The 18,880-nt window shown below is 41.2% G+C and overlaps 1 protein-coding gene across 1 annotated transcript in view; it reads left to right on the top strand.

The window, feature by feature from the left end:
- Nucleotides 1-18,880, top strand: part of RCAN2 (regulator of calcineurin 2) — a 277,388-nt gene that overhangs the window by 47,449 nt on the left and 211,059 nt on the right. The gene's annotated exons all lie outside the window — the stretch shown is intronic.

Here is an 18,880-nt window from a genome sequence, read left to right as displayed (position 1 = left end):
CCCTACGCAGCAGAAGCTCTCTTTCCCCCTTACTCTTCCTGCAGTTTGATGACTGTTCTAACAATAGTTTCTTAAATTGGGCCCCAAGGCCTGCAGCACTTATCAGAAAGGTAAATTGGTTGGCCATATGAGACTTGCTTTGCTCAAGTGGGTAGAATTGTTTTGAGTGTGTTGTAAGAATTTGCGTGAAAATGCTTAACTCCTTGATTTGAAATAATTAGGGAATGAGGTTGTCTATGTACAAGCATTTTCCAGAATATGAAGCTTCCATTTTAAGAGTCAGCTTGATTTAGTGGAAGCATTCTTGGCCATCAGAATAAATATTCCTTTTGGAGGTCTTGCGAAAGTTTGCTTCGGATTTCTCTGACGTTTTAACAGCAGAGTCTAAATGGATCAAACCTTCCCTTGCGGATGTGGACTTCTAATTGTAAAATCCATTACTAGGCTACGTTGTAAAACATAGCCAACATTTTTGGGGGGAAAGAGGCTTTTTTTTTCTACATTAAAGTATAGCTCTGTGTGAGATTAAGAGTAGGATTTATGATCGCTGTTTCACAAACTTGGACTGTTTTTGCCAACTGCTGAAGTCCAAACTCTGTTGCCTGAACACAGTTACTGGAAGTCTTTGTTCTGAATTTTATTGGTTTTGTAAGCAATCTTGATAGCCCAGAGGATTAGGAATTATTTCAAGCCATATAAAGGTAGTTTTATAATAATATTATTTTGGAGTTGAACAGTTGAAATGATGGGCTAAAAATACCTTGAAGTCCAAGGAATTATATGTGATTAGAACCTCCAGAGCTATCATCAGCAGACTATTTGAAGTAAGAAAATGACACATAGCCTTTTGGAAAGAAACTGGGAATTTTACTCTTGGATTATAACCAGGTTATAACACAGATTATAATTTATTCAGAGCAAGTCATTTCCCCTGAAATCTACCTGGTGTTAGTTATGAAACAAAGTTCCGTGTTTTCTTGTTCGCTCATCTATTTAAATATCAACAATTAGAAGGATTTTCCTTAGAGTTTTTTTTACTTTAACGTCTTTATTGGAGTATAATTGTTTTACAATGGTGTGTTAGTTTCTGCTTTATAACAAAGTGAATCAGCTATACGTATACATATATCCCCATATCTCCTCCCTCTTGCATCTCCCTCCCACCCTCCCTATCCCACCCCTCTAGGGGGTCACAAAGCACAGAGCTGATCTCCCTGTGCTATGCCGCGGCTTCCCACTAGCTATCTATTTTACATTAGATAGTATATAAAAGTCCATGCCACTCACTCACTTTGTCCCAGCTTACCCTTGCCCCCGCCATGTCCTCAAGTCCATTCTCTATGTCTGTGTCTTTATTCCTGTCCTGCACCTAGGTTCTTCAGTACATTTTTTTCTTTTTAGATTCCATATCTATGTGTTAGCATACAGTATTTGTTTTTCTCTTTCTGACTTAATTCACTCTGTATGACAGACTCTAGGTCCATCCACCTCACTACAAATAACTCGATTTCATTTCTTTTTGTGGCTGAGTAATATTCCATTGTATATATGTGCTACATCTTCTTTATCCATTCATCTGTTGATGGGCACTTAGGTTGCTTCCATGTCCTGGCTATTGTAAATAGAGCTGCAGTGAACATTGTGGTACATGACTCTTTTTGAATTATGGTTTCCTTGGGGTATATGCCGAGATTGTTGGGGATCTTGGCATATTGAAGTGGGATTGTTGGGTCATATGGTAGTTCTATTTTTAGTTTTTTAAGGAACCTCCCTACTGTTCTCCATAGTGGCTGTATCAATTTACATTCCATCAACAGTGCAAGAGGGTTCCCTTTTCTCCACACTCCCTCCAGCATTTATTGTTTGTAGATTTTTTGATGATGGCCATTGTGACTGGTGTGAGGTGATACCTCATTGTAGTTTTGATTTGCATTTCTCTAATGATTAGTGATGTTGAGCATTCTTTCATGTGTTTGTTGGCAGTCTGTATATCTTCTTTGGAGAAATGTCTATTTAGGTCTTCTGCCCATTTTTGGATTGGGTTGTTTGCTTTTTTGATATTGAGCTGCATGAGCTGCTTGTAAATTTTGGAGATTAATCCTTGGTCAGTTGCTTCATTTGCAAATATTTTCTCCCATTCTGAGGGTTGTCTTTTCGTCTTGTTTATGGTTTCCTTTGTGGTGCAAAAGCTTTTAAATTTCATTAGGTCCCATTTGTTTATTTTTATTTCCATTTCTCTAGGAGGTGGGTCAAAAAGGATCTTACTGTGATTTATGTCATAGAGTGTTCTGCCTATGTTTTCCTCTAAGAGTTTTATAGTGTCTGGCCTTACATTTAGGTCTTTAATCCATTTTGAGCTTATTTTTGTGTATGGTGTTAGGGAGTGATCTAATCTCATTCTTTTACATGTACCTGTCCAGTTTTCCCAGCACCACTTAGTGAAGAGGCTGTCTTTTCTCCATTGTATATCCTTGCCTCCTTTATCAAAAATAAGGTGACCATTCGTGCATTCATGGGTTTATCTCTGGGCTTTCTACCCTATTCCAGTGATCTATATTTCTGTTTTTGTGCCAGTACCATACTGTCTTGATTACTGTAGTTTCGTAGTATAGTCTGAAGTCAGGGAGCCTGATTCCTCCAGCTCCGTGTTTCCTTCTCAAGATTGCTTTGGCTATTTGGGGTCTTTTGTGTTTCCATACAAATTGTGAAATTTTTTGTTCTAGTTCTGTGAAAAATGCCATTGGTAGTTTGATAGGGATTGCATTGAATCTGTACACTGCTTTGGGTAGTATAGTCATTTTCACAATGTTGATTCTTCCAATCCAAGAACATGCTATCTCTCTCCATCTGTCTGTATCATCTTTAATTTCTTTCATCAGTGTCTTATAGTTTTCTGCATACAGGTCTTTTGTCTCCTCAGGTAGGCTTATTCCTAGGTATTTTATTCTTTTTGTTGCAAATGGTAAATGAGAGTGTTTCCTTAATTTCTCTTTCAGATTTTTCATCATTAGTGTAAAGAAATGCAAGAGATTTCTGTGCATTAATTTTGTACCTGCCACTATACCATCTTCATTGATAAGCTCTAGTAGTTTTCTGGTAACATCTTTATGATTCTCTATGTATAGTATCATGTCATCTGCAAACACTGACAGCTTTACTTCTTCTTTTCCAATTTGGATTCCTTTCATTTCTTTTTTATTTATTTTCTTTTTCTTCTCTGATTGCTGTGGCTAAAACTTCCAAAACTATGTTGATTAATAGTAGTGAGAGGGCTTCCCTGGTGGCGCAGTGCTTGAGAGTCCGCCTGCCGATGTAGGAGACGCGGGTTCGTGCCCCGTTTCGGGAAGATCCCACATGCCGCGGAGCGGCTGGGCCCGTGAGCCATGGCCGCTGAGCCTGCGCGTCCGGAGCCTGTGCTCCGCAAATGGGAGAGGCCACAACAGTGAGAGGCCCGCATAACGCAAGAAAAAAAAAAAAAAAAAATAGTAGTGAGAGTGGAGAACCTTGTCTTGTTCCTGATCTTAGAGGAAATGGTTTCAGTTTTTCACCATTGAGAATGATGTTGGCTGTGGGTTTGTCATATATGGCCTTTATTATGTTGAGGAAAGTTCCCTCTATGCCTACTTTTCTGGAGGGTTTTTATCATAAATGGGTGTTGAATTTTTTCGAAAGCTTTCTCTGCATCGATTGAGATGATCCTATGGATTTTTGCCTCCAATTTGTTAATATGGTGTATCACATTGATTGACTTGCATATATTGTGACTTGTATCACATTGATTGACTTGCATATATTGAAAAATCCTTGCATTCCTGGGATACACCACTTGGTCATGGTGTATGATCCTTTTAATGTGCTGTTGGATTCTGTTTGCCAGTATTTTGTTGACGATTTTTGCATCTATGTTGATCAGTGATACTGGCCTCTGGTTTTCTTTCCTTGTGACATCTTTGTCTGGTTTTGGTACCTAGGGTGATGGTGGCCTCGTAGAATGAGTTTGGGAGTGTTCCTCCCTCTGCTGTATTCTGGAAGAGTTTGAGAAGGATAGGTGTTAGCTCTTCTCTAAATGTCTGATAGAATTCACCTGTGAAGCCATCTGATTCTGGGCTTCTGTTTGTTGGAAGATTTTTAATCACGGTTTTAATTTCAGTGCTTGTGATTGGTCTGTTCATATTTTCTACTTCTTCCTGGTTCAGTCTTGGAAGGTTGTGCTTTTCGATGAATTTGTCCATTTCTTCCAGGTCGTCCATTTTATTGGCATATAGTTGCTTGTAGTAATCTCTCATGATCTTTTGTATTTCTGCAGAGTCAGTAGTTACTTCTCCTTTTTCATTTCTAATTCTGTTGATTTGAGTCTCTCCCTTTTTTTCTTGATGAGTCTGGCTAATGGTTTTATCAATTTTGTTTATCTTCTCAAAGAACCACGTTTTAGTTTTAGTGATCTTTACTATCGTTTCCTTCATTTCTTTTTCATTTATTTCTGATCTCATCTTTATGATTTGTTTCCTTCTGCTAACTTTGCAGATTTATTGTTCTTCTCTAATTGCTTTAGGTGTATGGTTAGGTTGTTTATTTGAGATGTTTCTTGTTTCTTGAGGAAGGATTGTATTGCTATAAACTTCCCTCTTAGAACTGCTTTTGCTGCATCCCATAGGTTTTGGGTTGTTGTGTCTCCATTGTCGTTTGTTTCTAGGTATTTTTTAATTTCCTCTTTGATTTCTTCAGTGATCTCTTGGTTATTAAGTAGTGTATTGTTTAGCCTCCATGTGTTTTTATTTTTTACAGATTTTTTTCCTGTAATTGATATCTAGTCTCATAGCTTTGTGGTCAGAAAAGATACTTGATACGATTTCAATTTTCTTATATTTACCAATGCTTGATTTGTGACCCAAGATATGATCTCTCCTGGAGAATGTTCCATGAGCACTTGAGAAGAAAGTGTATTCTGTTGTTTTTGGATGGAATGTCCTCTAAATATCAATTAAGTCCATCTTGCTTAATGTATCATTTAAAGCTTGTGTTTCCTTATTTATTTTCATTTTGGATGATGTGTCCATTGGTGAAAGTGGGGTGTTAAAGTCCCCTACTATGATTGTGTTACTGTCAATTTCCCCTTTCTTGGTTGTTAGCATTTGCCTTATGTACTGAGATGCTCCTATGTTGGGTGCATAAACATTTACAATTGTTATATCTTCTTCTTGGATTGATCCCTTGATCATTATGTTGTGTCCTTCTTTGTCTCTTGTAATAGTCTTTATTTTAAAGTCTATTTTGTCTGATATGAGAATTGCTACTCCAGCTTTCTTTTGATTTCCATTTGCATGGAATATCTTTTTCCATCCCCTCACTTTCAGTCTGTATGTGTCCCTAGGTCTGAAGTGGGTCTCTTGTAGAAAGCATATATACAGATCTTGTTTTGTTTCCATTCAGCCAGTCTATGTCTCTTGGTTGGAGCATTTAATCCATTTACATGTAAGGTAATTATCGAAATGTATGTTCTTATTACCATTTTCTTAATTGTTTTGGGTTTGTTATTGTAGGTCTTTTCCTTCTCTTGTGTTTCCTGCCTAGAGTAGTTCCTTTAGCATTTGTTGTAAAGCTGGTTTGCTAGTGCTGAATTCTCTTAGCGTTTGCTTGTCTGTAAAGGTTTTAATTTCTCCCTGAATCTGAATGAGATCCTTGCTGGGTAGGGTAATCTTGGTTGTAGGTTCTTCCCTTTCATCACTTTAAATATGTCCTGTCACTCTCTTCTGGCTTGCAGAGTTTCTGTTGAAAGATCAGCTGTTAACCTTATGGGGATTCCCTTGTATGTTATTTGTTGTTTTTTTCCTTGCTGCTTTTAATATTTTTTCTTTGTAGTTAATATCTGATAGTTTGATTAATATGTGTCTTGGCTTGTTTCTCCTTGGATTTATCCTGTATTGGACTCTCTGTGCTTCCTGGACTTGACTGACCATTTCCTTTCCCATATTAGGGAAGTTTTAACTATAATCTCTTCAAATATTTTCTCAGTCCCTTTCTTTTTCTCTTCTTCTCCTGGGACCCCTATAATTTGAATGTTGGTGCGTTTAATGTTGTCCCAGAGGTCTCTGAGACTGTCCTCAGTTCTTTTCATTCTTTTTTCTTTATTCTGCTCTACGGTAGTTATTTCCACTATTTTATCTTCCAGGTCCCTTATCCGTTCTTCTGCCTCAGTTATTCTGCTATTGATTCCTTCTAGAGAATTTTAAATTTCATTTATTGTGTTGTTCATCACTGTTTGTTTGCTCTTTAGTTCTTCTAGGTCCTTGTTACACGTTTCTTGTATTTTCTCCATTCTATTTCCAAGATTTTGGATCATCTTTACTATCATTAATCTGAGTTCTTTTTCAGGTAGACTGCCTATTTTCTCTTCATTTGTTAGTTCTGGTGGGTTTTTACCTTGCTCCTTCATCTGCTGTGTGTTTCTCTGTCTTCTCATTTTGCTTAACTTACTGTGTTTGGGGTCTTCTCTTCACAGGCTGCATGTTCTTAGTTCCCGTTGTTTTTGGTGTCTGCCCCCAGTGGCTAAGGTTGGTTCAGTGGGTTGTGTAGGCTTCCTGGTGGAGGGGACTGGTGCCTCTGTTCTGGTGGGTGAGGCTGGATCTTGTCTTTCTGGTGGACAGGACCGCATCCTGTGGTGTGTTATGGGGTGTCTGTGACCTTATTATGATTTTAGGCAGCCTCTCTGCTAATGCATGGGGTTGTGTTTCTGTCTTGCTAGTTGTTTGGCTAAGGGTGTCCAGCACTGTAGCTTGCTGGTCGTTGAGAGGAGCTGGGTCTTAGCGTTGAGATGGTGATCTCTGGGAGGGCTTTTGCCATTTCATATTATGTGAAGCCAGGAGGTCTCTGGTGGACCAATGTCCTGAACTTGGCTCTCCCACCTCAGAGGCACAGGCCTGACACTCGTCCAGATCACCAAGACCCTTTCAGCCATATGGCTCAGAAGAAAAGGGAGAAAAAAAGAAAGAATAAAGAATAAAATAAAATAAAATAAAGTAAAATAAATTAAAAGTTATTAAAATAAAAAATATTATTAAAAATAAAAAAATTAAAAAGTAATAAAAAAAAGAAAGAAGAGAGCAACCAAACCAAAAAACAAATGCACCAATTTTAACAAATCCTAAAAACTATACTAAAAAATAAAAAACAAAAATGGATGGACAGATCTCTAGGACAAATGGTAAAAGCAAAGCTATAGAGACAAAATCCCACAAAGAAGCATACACATACACACTCAGAAAAAGAGAAAAAGGAAAAAAATGTGTATCTATATATATGTATAAAAAAAAGGAAGAGAGCAACCAAATCAATGAACAAAGCTACCAATGATAATAAACTTTAAATACTAAACTAAGATAAACAGAAAACCAGAAAGAAATTAGATGCAGAAAGCAAACCCCAGGTCTACAGTTGCTCCGAAGTCCACTGCCTCAATTTGGGACGATTCATTGTCTATTCAGTTATTCCACAGATGCAGGTACATCAGGTTGATTGTGGAGCTTTAATCCTCTGCTCCTGAGGTTGCTGGGAGAGATTCCCCTTTCTCTTTTTTGTTCTCACAGCTCCCGGGGTTCAGCTTTGGATTTGGCCCCGCCTCTGTGTGTAGGTTGCCCTCAGGCATCTGTTCCTGCCCAGACAGGAGGGGGTTAAAGGAGCAGCTGATTCGAGGGGCTCTGGCTCACTTAGGCCGGGGGAAGGGAGGGGTATGGGTGTGGGGTGAGCCTGCAGTGGCAGAGGCCGGAGTGATGTTGCACCAGCCTGAGGCACGCCGTGCATTCTCTCCAGGAAGTTGTCTCTGATCGCTGGACCCTGGCAGTGGCAGGCTGCACAGGCTCCCAGTAGGGGACGTGTGGATAGTGACCTGTGCTCGAACACAGGCTTCTTGGTGGCAGCAGCAGCAGCCTTAGCGTCTCATGCCCGTCCCTGCTGTCTGAGCTGATAGCTGCGGCTCGCACCCGTCTCTGGAGCTCGTGTAGGTGGCGCTCTGAATCCCCTCTCCTTGTGCTCCCCAAAACAATGGTCTCTTGCCTCTTGGGCAGCTCCAGACTTTTCCCTGGACTCCCTCCTGGCTAGCTGTGGTGCACTAGCCCCCTTCAGGCTGTGTTCACGCCACCAACCCCAGTCCTCTCCCTGCGCTCTGACCGAAGCCCGAGCCTCAGCTCCCAGCCCTGCCCGCCCCAGCGGGTGAGCAGACAAGCCTCTCTGGATGGTGAGTGCTGGTCGGCCCCGATCCTCTGTGCGGGAATCTCTCTGCTTTGCCCTCTGCACCCCTGTGGCTGTGCTCTCCTCTGTGGCTCTGAAGCTTCCCCCCTCCACCACCCGCAGTCTCTGCCCGCGAAGGGGCTTCTGGTGCATGGAAACCTTTCCTCCTTCACAGCTCCCTCCCACTGGTGCAGGTCCCATCCCTATTCTTTTGTCTCTGTTTTTTCTTTTTTCTTTTGCCTACCCAGGTACATGGTACCTGGTACATGCCTACCCAGGTACATCTTTTGGGAGGTCTGAGGTCTTCTGCCAGCATTCAGTAGGTGTTCTGTAGGAGTTGTTCCACGTGTAGATGTATTTCTGGTGTATTTGTGGGGAGGAAGGTGATCTCCGCATCTTACTCCTCTGCCATCTTGAAGGTCTCCCCCTTAGAGGTTTAATGGGTGTTTCGATTCTTTCCTGATTAAATCATTCTCAGTAGATTGAAACAAGGAGATTTAGGAAGGAGCTAATCTCAGTCAGGAAGGCTGCTCAAGAATGGTTTATCAGCTGAACCAGAATTGGTTACGTAGAAAGACAGAGGCCTGGGGTGAGTTCTCGGGAATCTGCCCCCATCTATTTTGATAGTCTGATCTGTGACTGAATAATGGATTACCAAATATTCTCATTTAATTTGTGTGCGAAGTTGGTAAATCGCAACTTAACAAATAGTATTGGGTTTTAAAGTGACCTTGATAAAATATTGAGATGAAATCAATAAGATGTAGTTCAGTGGAAACGGTTTCAAATGATTTAGATTTACGTCTTTATAGCCAAGGATGTGAATTTTATAATTGGCCCATGCCTACCCAATGAAAGTTATTAAATTAGACAGAAAGTCTTCCGGCTTGGTGTGATTTTATAGCCCCCATTCTGTGGATGGTCTCTGGGATATCAAATAATCTGATCCAGATTCAGTTTTGATTTAATTATATATACAGGGTTTAGGGTGACAAAGCAAGATGATCAGATACCAAATGAATTGATAATAGAGGCACGATCACTGGGACTCTAGGAAAAAAAGTGTTTGGGGAGGCTCATGCCTCCCATTTTTACTGCCACATGTTTCTCTTTATATTCCAGACCTTTCTATTCCTCTCTTTACCTCCATCCCCCCCCCCCCCAACTAGCTTAATAAAGCTCACTTGCCTTGTACGTCATTCTCTCAGGATATCCTTCCCACAGTGTTCAAAGTTCATGAATCTGAGCCAGGAATTCTGATGATGTTTATCTTTCCCAAAGGGTGGACATTGGGGGCACTGTGCAAAGTTGGTGGCAGATATTTTTAGGTAGAGGGAAAAGGATCAAGAATGCTTTCCAGCACTTGTATTTGCCTGTGGGCAAGGCTGGCCATGGGGATTGTCTAAAGTATTTGGCTTCAGCAGCCTGGAATTATCTGAGAGATAAGACATCAGAAATGATGCTTGGTTTTCATTTCAGAGGTCCAGGTGGTTAGGTTGTAAGATATGTAACTTGCTTGGGTGAAGTTTTCTTTTCTGGCAAACAGACTTTTGATTCATTGGGGTTTTTTTTTTTTTTTTTGCGGTACGCGGACCTCTCACTGCTGTGGCCTCTCCCGTTGCGGAGCACAGGCTCCAGATGCGCAGGCTCAGCGGCCATGGCTCACAGGCCCAGCTGCTCCGCGGCTTGTGGGATCTTCCCGGACCGGGGCATGAACCCGTGTCCCCTGCATCGGCAGGCGGACTCTCAACCACTGCGCCACCAGGGAAACCCCGATTCATTGTTTCTTAATATTGATGGCCTAGAGTTTAGCTTGTTTGTTCAATTATTATAAAGCATACATTTTCCTTAGCTGAGTGGGAATTTATAAAGCTCTTGTTTTCTGACAATCATGGTTAAGTCTTGCAGTAATCTCTTCTCAGTTTTCCCATCTGTCTGAGACACTTTTCCTAAGCCCTTTTCCTTTTTGAGGTAATTTGGAACGTACTGACTTGGCCTGCTCTTAATATAGGTAAGGCCATAGGCCATAGGAGATGATCTTCTGGTTATGTTTGTTTCTGCTTATCAGTATGATAAATATTCTGAGATGCTCATTTCTGCTATCCTATTTAAAATTCTAAGTTCTGACACCTACAGAACATTTTTTTCAAACAGCTTCGTGAGACCGTGATGTTCACTCCAATTTTTCGTTAGGCAGAATTCTGTGAGATTGTATTTTGATTTGATGCTTTTGCAAGGACTGAGCACATACTTCAGTGTGGCTTGTTGTGGTCCAGATGGTTGGGATTTGTTTACATAACACAAAGGAGAACCAGAGCTGGAGAAAATTGGCATCTGAAACCAATAATGCAGATTGCTGTTTGCATGCTACAGCTTGCAGCATAAATATTTTTGTATGAAGCACATTTAGAACCCGGAGCTTCACAGCAGGCAACACCTACAAGTTATTAGGGGGTCAGTTAACCTTTGGCATTTTCCCCTGGATTGCCTTTCTACATCCAGCTGGGCTGCAAAAGTCATCTTAAGACAGGTGAGGCTGGAGGGGCACCCCGAGGGCTGCCCTTTGTCTGTGCTGAAGATAAGTAAGGCTCTGCTAGATGGGACACTGGCAGTCACTGGTAGCTAAAGGGGAACAGTGTATCAAACCACCAGGAAACCTTTAGCCAAATTCAGGTCAGTAAAGAGAAGCTTGAAAGGTGAGTTGTTATTGGCCTCCAAAAAATTTGTATTCAGTAGTAATAATAATATATATATATAATATATTATATATATATTATAATATATATATAATAATAATATAACAGCAGTATAATATATATAATAATATAACATAGCCTGAAGCAAGTTGCCTCATACTCTTCTGAATGCTTTCTAGACATTAAGCCCTTTAATCACCATGACAACCCTATGAGGGCAGTGTCTTTCTGCCTTTCTACCTCCTGGGCACGTGGCAGGGTTGTATTCCCTGGATCCTTCTGTCTAGTTCCGCCCAATGTATTGATATAAGCAGAAGTGACCTGTGTCACTTCCAGGCCAAGCATTTAATTACCAGTATTCGACACTGAAGAATGTTCTTTTCACTCTGCTTGGGCAACTGGCAGTGTGCCAGGTGTATCATTCAGACAGTTTGGCTCACAGACTGAGTGCAAGGATGACACAGAGCAGGGTCCTGGGTGACCTGTGATAAACATGCAATGTGACTGCAACAACAAGAAAAGCCTTTGCTGCTTTAAGCCCCTGGAATCTGGGAGTTTGTTGTTAGAATATAGCTTAGTCCACCTAGGTTGATACAGTAAGTATGATTACACAGAGAGGTTGCCCATGGTTTCACAGCTGGAGTGGCAGAGCAGGGATTCAAACCTACAGAATCTGTGCTCTTAAACATTATGCGATACTGCCTCTTGATATACAAATATTTATTGAAAACAGGTATGATGCTTGGCTCTGGGGATGCAGTGGTGAACAAGACAGCATAAACTCATTGAATTTAAAGTCTACCGAAGAAAACAATTCAAATAAAACAAACATAATAAATCCAGTGATGCTAAAATCAAAAGGGCATTTAATATATATTTTCAACTATACTCGATGCCTTATATACACACACGTACACATGCACAAAAGATTTTCTTGTTTTTGTTATGTTTTGTTTTGCTTTTTAAATGAGCGGGCATTTCTGCCAACCATTAATGGCTGTATTGTTCCAGAAAGGGCAGAAGATCAGAGGCCTAGTGCTTTGGGTTTCTTAGGCTTTGTCCTTCTCATAAATAGATCATCTCAATGCCTTGTGAGTGGCTGGAGTGATTCTAGGTTCAAAGATGTATATCTTTCATTCAACATCACCACTAATATAATAAACCAGCTCCTTCTAGAGCTCAGCTGAGGACGCAGTGACCTAGTCTAACACTGGCAGTATTATGCAGTCACTCTCAAGGATTTTGGAAGGTTAATCTGGTTATTTGCAATTTTTACTTGATTCCCCACATAAGATTTGCCTTTACTCCAGTCTGTAGGGGGATGTGAATGTTCCCTTTGTACTTTACAACTGCAGATCTACCATCTCTTATCTGCAGTACCGAAATCTAAAAAGCTCTGGAAACTTTCTTTATAACCCATTTTAAGACAAAACCTCACTTGACCTAATTCATTCAGAATCTAACCAGGACTGGTGAGAAGCTTCTTCTTGTGTGAATATTCATCCATCTCTTTGCAAAAATATTCCTGTCTTTAACCACCGGGGACTGCCCCAGACCTTGATGGAGCATTACACAACATGAGGTGTTGCAACCCACGTAACCCATGGCATACCGTGTTACATTCTAAATCCCCCAAAATCTGAATTGCAATCATATCAGGCCCTAAGAACTTCAGACGGTGGGTTATGGACCTGTAGAATATATAAAAATGCACTCACACCACATGTTCAAAAAGAAGGATGAACGCATCACTGAAATCTGGAATGCCATCAAGAAGAGTGATTAAATATATTTTTCCCATAATGAGATCTTGTGTTTATTAGAAATAAAGGACACATTGAACACAAGATGGGCCCATTCACTTAGTTTAATAATAATCATAACAATAATATTAATTATGGCAGCAGCAAACCTTACATAGCATGTAGCAAGGTGCCAGATACTCTTCAGAATGCTTTCTAGACATTAAGCCCTTTAATCGCCATGACAACCCTTTGGTGTGGATACTGCCTGAGTGACCTTCCTCAGTCAAACTCTAACAGTCTCTGAGTCTCCTTCTTTGAGTGTCTACAGTTGAAAGCCTCTGACCTTGACCTGCAGTCACTGCGCATCCTGCCCTCATCCGTTCACCTGGTTCCTGACTAATGGTCTGGTCTGGGTCCAGAGGAAAGACTCCTAGCCCATCAGGAAGAGAGTTACTGTTCCATGCAAGTGGTTGTCTTAACTCAGAGGGGTTTCCGTTGTAAAACATTTATGCCACCTCCACGTGTTTTGCCTCTCTTCATTTGTATTTTTCCTCTCTATACCCTGAAATTCTGGAAGGCAGTCAAAATTTGTATTCTCCTTCGTTGTATTTCCAGCACCTTGCTGGATCTCACACATTGTAGGTAATCAATGTTGAATCAGACCTCCACTTCAGTGGTGAGTAAATGAAGATACAGAGGGATGAATTTGCCGGGATTGGCTGATTAATCAGAGAAACAGTGAAGAGCCGAGTGAGGCTTCTGGACGTTTAAGTCTCGTTCATTACCCACCGTACATCTCCATCTCTAAATTCTACCATGGAAAACGGGTTCTAGAAATAAAGGTGGCTGTCCATCAGCATAACATTCAAGTCAAAACATATTGAATATAAGACAGAGAGGGCTTCCCTGGTGGCGCAGTGGTTGAGATTCCGCCTGCTGATGCAGGGGACACAGGTTTGTGCCCTGGTCTGGGAAGATCCCACATGCCGCGGAGCGGCTGGGCCCGTGACCCATGGCCGCTGAGCCTGCGCTCCACAACGGGAGAGGCCACAACAGTGAGAGGCCCATGTACCGCAAAAAAAAAAGGAAAAAGAAAAAAGACAGAGAGAACTCAGGTGATTCAATAGCAAGATTCAAATTAAATGTCAGTGCATTGAGTCCATAGCACTCTTGCAGTTAAGATATAACATTCATATGAATAAACCTGTTTTACATGTCAGTTTATATTTACATGGTGTTTTAAGTTTTTAGAAGTGACTGACCTATTTACTAAGCCAAGAGAGTAAAAATTAAGCATCTTAAACACATTTGTTTCCATAATCACTCCTAGAGAAGAAAAGGGAGAGATAAGAAAAGAAAAAAGAAAAGGCAGCAAGGAAAGATGAAATCCAGTGCTTTAGAAGACCTTAGGAATCTTGTTATGGGGATAGTTTAAAGCTGGTTGAAAAATTCATGCTGAGGATACTTACCAAAGGACAAACAAGCAGATTAAATTGTTATCTGTAGTTTGTGTCACTGAATATAGGTTGCAAAAAATAAAAATGAAGTGAACTATTGTGACCTAAGGGTGGGGAAAGGATAACCAAGCATTAATTTTATTTATTTATTTATTATTATTATTTTTTTAACATCTTTATTGGAGTATAATTGCTTTACAATGGTGAGTTAGTTTCTGCTTTATAACAAAGTGAATCAGTTATACATATACGTATGTTCCCATATCTCCTCCCTCTTGCGTCTCCCTCCCTCCCACCCTCCCTATCCCACCCACCTAGGTGGTCACAAAGCACCGAGCTGATCTCCCTGTGCTATGCAGTTGCTTCCCACTATCTATTTTACATTTGGTAGTGTATATATGTCCACAAGCATTCATTTTAAATATTAAAGCAGGAAATTGTTAAATTAGATACCAAATATTCAAGGAATATACTTAGGAGTGCCACTGTTTCTCTTGTGCCATCCTTTACAGGTGGAGGTGACATTTACGGCTTTCTTTGTTGTTTTCAAGAATGTTTAAATTGTAAAAAGACAGTGCCTATCATTGTACTCAGTAAGTTGGCCCTGTTTTCTCTTTCCTCTGGACAATTACTGGGAACCATAATTAGTCACCGCTAATCACTTGGGGACACCTGCCAGATGACAGCCCAGCGTGGGGCAGATTTGAAAGCTGCTGTAGGACATTCTCTGGAACCTTAATCTTTCTTGAAGTGACTAAAATATTCCAGAGGCATATTTAGTGGCTTGCTTCTCCACAGCACTGAGTGACCCCCTGGGGCTCAGGCGCCTGACAAGCCACTCGAAATGCCCCACTTAACAACCTGGAAATAATTGAGGCAGTGGGAAGAATTAAGCCCGAAGCACAGAGAGCTGAGAGTATTTGGTTTCTGTGCCAAAAGAGTGGGTGAGTGTGTATTCCTGATGGAACCTGGGGAAAAACGGCTGCCATGTTCTGAGGAGTCTGGGATGCTATTAAAGAGGGGACTTGGAGCTTTCTTCCCTTTTTGGAAAAATGAAGATGCTTGGAGCCCACCCAGTTCATATGGTTTCCATCAGAGCTACTCGTAGCCTGTTCAGTGACTCTGTGACTTGTTAGAAGGGGCTTCCACGGGCAGAAGCTGTCTTAGGGCACACAGCCTGAGGCAAGGCAGGTGAATTTGTAAAAATGGCACCCTTTCCTCTCAGCTAATGGGGTAGATGAAGGCCTGAGCAGTTGTGGTTGGCTTGATAGGTGGAGGGCAGGCTGGATTTCATCCGCCACTCTCTTCCCGGACCAGGAGCTCTTGAGAAATGCACAAAAGGCACACCCATCACAGTGTTCCCTGTCTAATATGATCATTGTCAATTATTTCCAGTTTAAAAGGATTTATAAATTCAAGGATAATTATTGCATTCTCTTGCCTAAGAACATTACTTTTTTAAGATGTGGGTTTGGAGATGGAGCCCAGGGGAAGGGCGGGGGAAGAATAAGACTTATTGTTATTTTTCCTCGTGCTCACCAGCTAAAGTTGGCCTGGGCTTCACCTGGCCTTTTTTGGCTTTTTTGACTCTGGTCCCAGTTTCGTGGTCACGAAATTCTTAGCCAACTTAGAGATAACCAGAGAAAGTCAGAGATTTTGGACATGAACTTTAAAACTCTGCCAAGGTATCTTTCATTGCAGGCCTGACATTTAGCTCAATGGATGAGATCAGTGTGATATAGATGAGCCAATTGCCAATTCCATTAGTATCACGTGACATTTACTCTGTGAGAGTGGGGTTATTATTGTGCTGCTTATACATGTATTTCATTATTGTCTACTCAACCATACTCCCCTATATAGAATATATAGAAATATCACATGTAGTTTGTCTTTTTAAGTTTGATCAGTTTCTGGGAATATTTTGGTAATGTTCTATTTTACTGGGAATGTTCTATTTTACAGCATAACCATTATTTTAAACATAAAAGCCAGCATCTCTATCAATGTTTTGAGGGGGAGACCCATTGATCAGATGACATAGTTAAGATTTTTCATCAAACGTGTTGAAATATCACTTCTCCTTCTTTTTTTTGCGGCACGCGGGCCTCTCACCGCTGTGGCCTCTCCCGTTGCGGAGCACAGGCTCCGGACGCGCAGGCTCAGCGGCCGTAGCTCGCGGGCCCAGCCGCTCCGCGGCATGTGGGATCTTCCCGGACCGCGGCACGAACCCGTGTCCCCTGCATCGGCAGGCGGACTCCCAACCACTGCGCCACCAGGGAAGCCCGAAATATCACTTCTTATGCTTTGTTCAGAACCTACAGTTTCCCACCAGATTTGCAGCTATTATGAGCTCCATACTATTTAGTATATTATTTATACGTAGAGTACACCACCTTATGGATTGCCTAGTCCAACTGGATGATTGTAAGTATCTTGAGGGCAGCAGAGCAAGTTCCTCATCCTTCTGTGTCCTGCACTGTCCAGCTCTGGACCTAACAGGGGCACTGACAGAGAGGCAGGAGAGCAGAGAGAGGGTTTGGGTTCAGACGCACTTGGGTCCAATTCCTGCCTCATCTACATCTTAATTACATGATCTTGACCACCTTAACACCTTTGAATCTCAGTTCCCTCTTTGATGAGATGAGTTCACCATACCTTCTTTATAGGTTTGTTGTGTGATTAAACGAGGTGACATGGATCAAGGACGTGGCATAAGACTAGATCTTCTTGGTAAACATTGGTCTCTTCCTCCTTCATTCTTCTCCCCACCAGATAAACCTGTGACTGTCTCTGGTTCCAGGAAGGAAGAGCTTTTCTTTTCTTTTTTTTTTTTTTTTTTTTTTGCGATATGTGGGCCTCTCACTGTCGTGGCCCCGTTGCCGGACGCGCAAGCTCAGCGGCCATGGCCCACGGGCCCAGCCGCTCCGCGGCATGCGGGATCCTCCCGGAAGAGCTTTTCTAAAACCATGTAAACCTAGGTGAAAGAAAGGCTTCATTTAGCCAACTCTTTGTACAGTCCTAATGAAGTTGCCCTTTTATACCATAGCCTTCAGTTTCAGGAAAGTTAATCTCAGTTTTTGCGACCTGAAAGCTGTTTCTGCATTTGTTGTAGGACACATGTGGTTCACTGTTCCCCATATAAAGTTCAGGTGATACGTTTCTTTTAGAAGATAGTGCCAAGAAAACTCTGTTGACCCTGGGGAACTGGTATTTTTCTCATTAGGAGAATTATGTAACTTACATCTTCTCAGGGAGCTCAAAATAAAAATTAATACTCAGCCATAGCCACTCTTTTTATTCTTATTGGTCTTGATATTCTGTTTCTCTTGCATTAACCTAATTGTGTGTATGTGCAGTGCAAAAATTTCTTCTGAGTTATCTGATCAAATGTTGTTCATATTTTTTTTTGTTCATATTGTTTTATGAAACATGTAAGGAGGCTGGCCAGGAGTTACTAAGGTGTATTTTGCAGATGTTTGAAATTCCACTGTGAATCGAAAAAAAACACCTAAATTAGTAAATTATATATTTTTAGAATAACACACACACATGCACAGTTCTTTTGCTATAACTCATGTTGTTTGGAAGAATAGTTTTCAAACATCTTCAAGGGAAAAATGAAGCTTGGCCATCACAATTAACAACAGCATCTTCCACAGCACGTGGGGTCTGCGTGTTTTTAGAAAAGCACCTGGTCACATAACTGTTTCATAAGTTTGATTCTTAAAGCTGATCCTTATGCTACTATTAATTTGTGAGAAATTGAACATGTATAAGCCATTTGAGAATATGTGTATTTAAGTTTGTTCTTATTCTAAATCACTGCTTTTGAACCCTAAAGGCCTAGAGCCAAATTATTTCTTGGGAAGGTACTGCAGTTTCAAGGCCTGGTATTGGTATTGTGTTGTCTCCAGTGGAAAAACTTGGAACAGAAGTCCACTTGCAATGAATCACTGTGTCAGTGAAGTTCAAGGCTTTGCAAGGAGCATAGAAGAGCAAGGAGTTTAGCTCTTCAAATAGCCTCTCCTGAAAATTTCAGAGAAAGGAGAGTCTTCATTGTCAGAAATTTGGCGCTGATAACGGGCTTTCATTACATCTGCTTCCTACAGATAATCCTGCCCTACACGTGGGAGTCGGGAGGATGGGGACATGGTGATTTAGAAAGAGGAGGTGAAAGGGAGTCTACACTGGGTTTCCTCACCCTGCCTTTGCCCTGCTTCCTGTTGACAGCTGGACTCCTGGCTCCAGTGGGGTTGTCTTTCCCCTAAACAAGCACCTCTGAGTTCACATGTCTGAGCAAGTAGGATCCCTTTCAAAGGGATCCTTTTTTTCTCAAGCTTGGGACTCTTGGGAATTCCAGAAATGCACGATGAAGGCATGGTTGTAACAAGGTCACCTTTTTGAAAAAGAAACACTCACTGCACATGTAAGACCTAAGTGTATTAAATAAGATGCAGAGCTGTTTCATTATGCCTATTTATAATGCCTCCAGCCCTGACTCTCAAACCCCTGTCTCCTGCTTTGTTGAACAGAGGCTCAATGGCATGAGGATCATCTTGTCCCCAAATATCTCCTACAGTGGTCTAGAGTCTTTTGGAACTTGAAGACTATTTTCTGATCGAGAATTCTCTTTTTAATGAACATACCCTCAGGAGATATGATATCCTTGAGATATGCGCTAAGATATCCTAAGATACCTAATCTACATACCCAGGGCAGGGCAGTGACTCATGAATATGCTAGCTAGGGGAAAGAG

Source organism: Lipotes vexillifer, unplaced genomic scaffold (assembly GCF_000442215.2).
Source record: "Lipotes vexillifer unplaced genomic scaffold, Lipotes_vexillifer_v1.1 scaffold147, whole genome shotgun sequence".
In the NCBI taxonomy this organism is placed as follows: domain Eukaryota; kingdom Metazoa; phylum Chordata; class Mammalia; order Artiodactyla; family Lipotidae; genus Lipotes; species Lipotes vexillifer.
The sequence above is the reverse complement of the archived record's forward strand: the minus strand, read 5'-3'. Positions and strand labels throughout refer to the sequence as shown.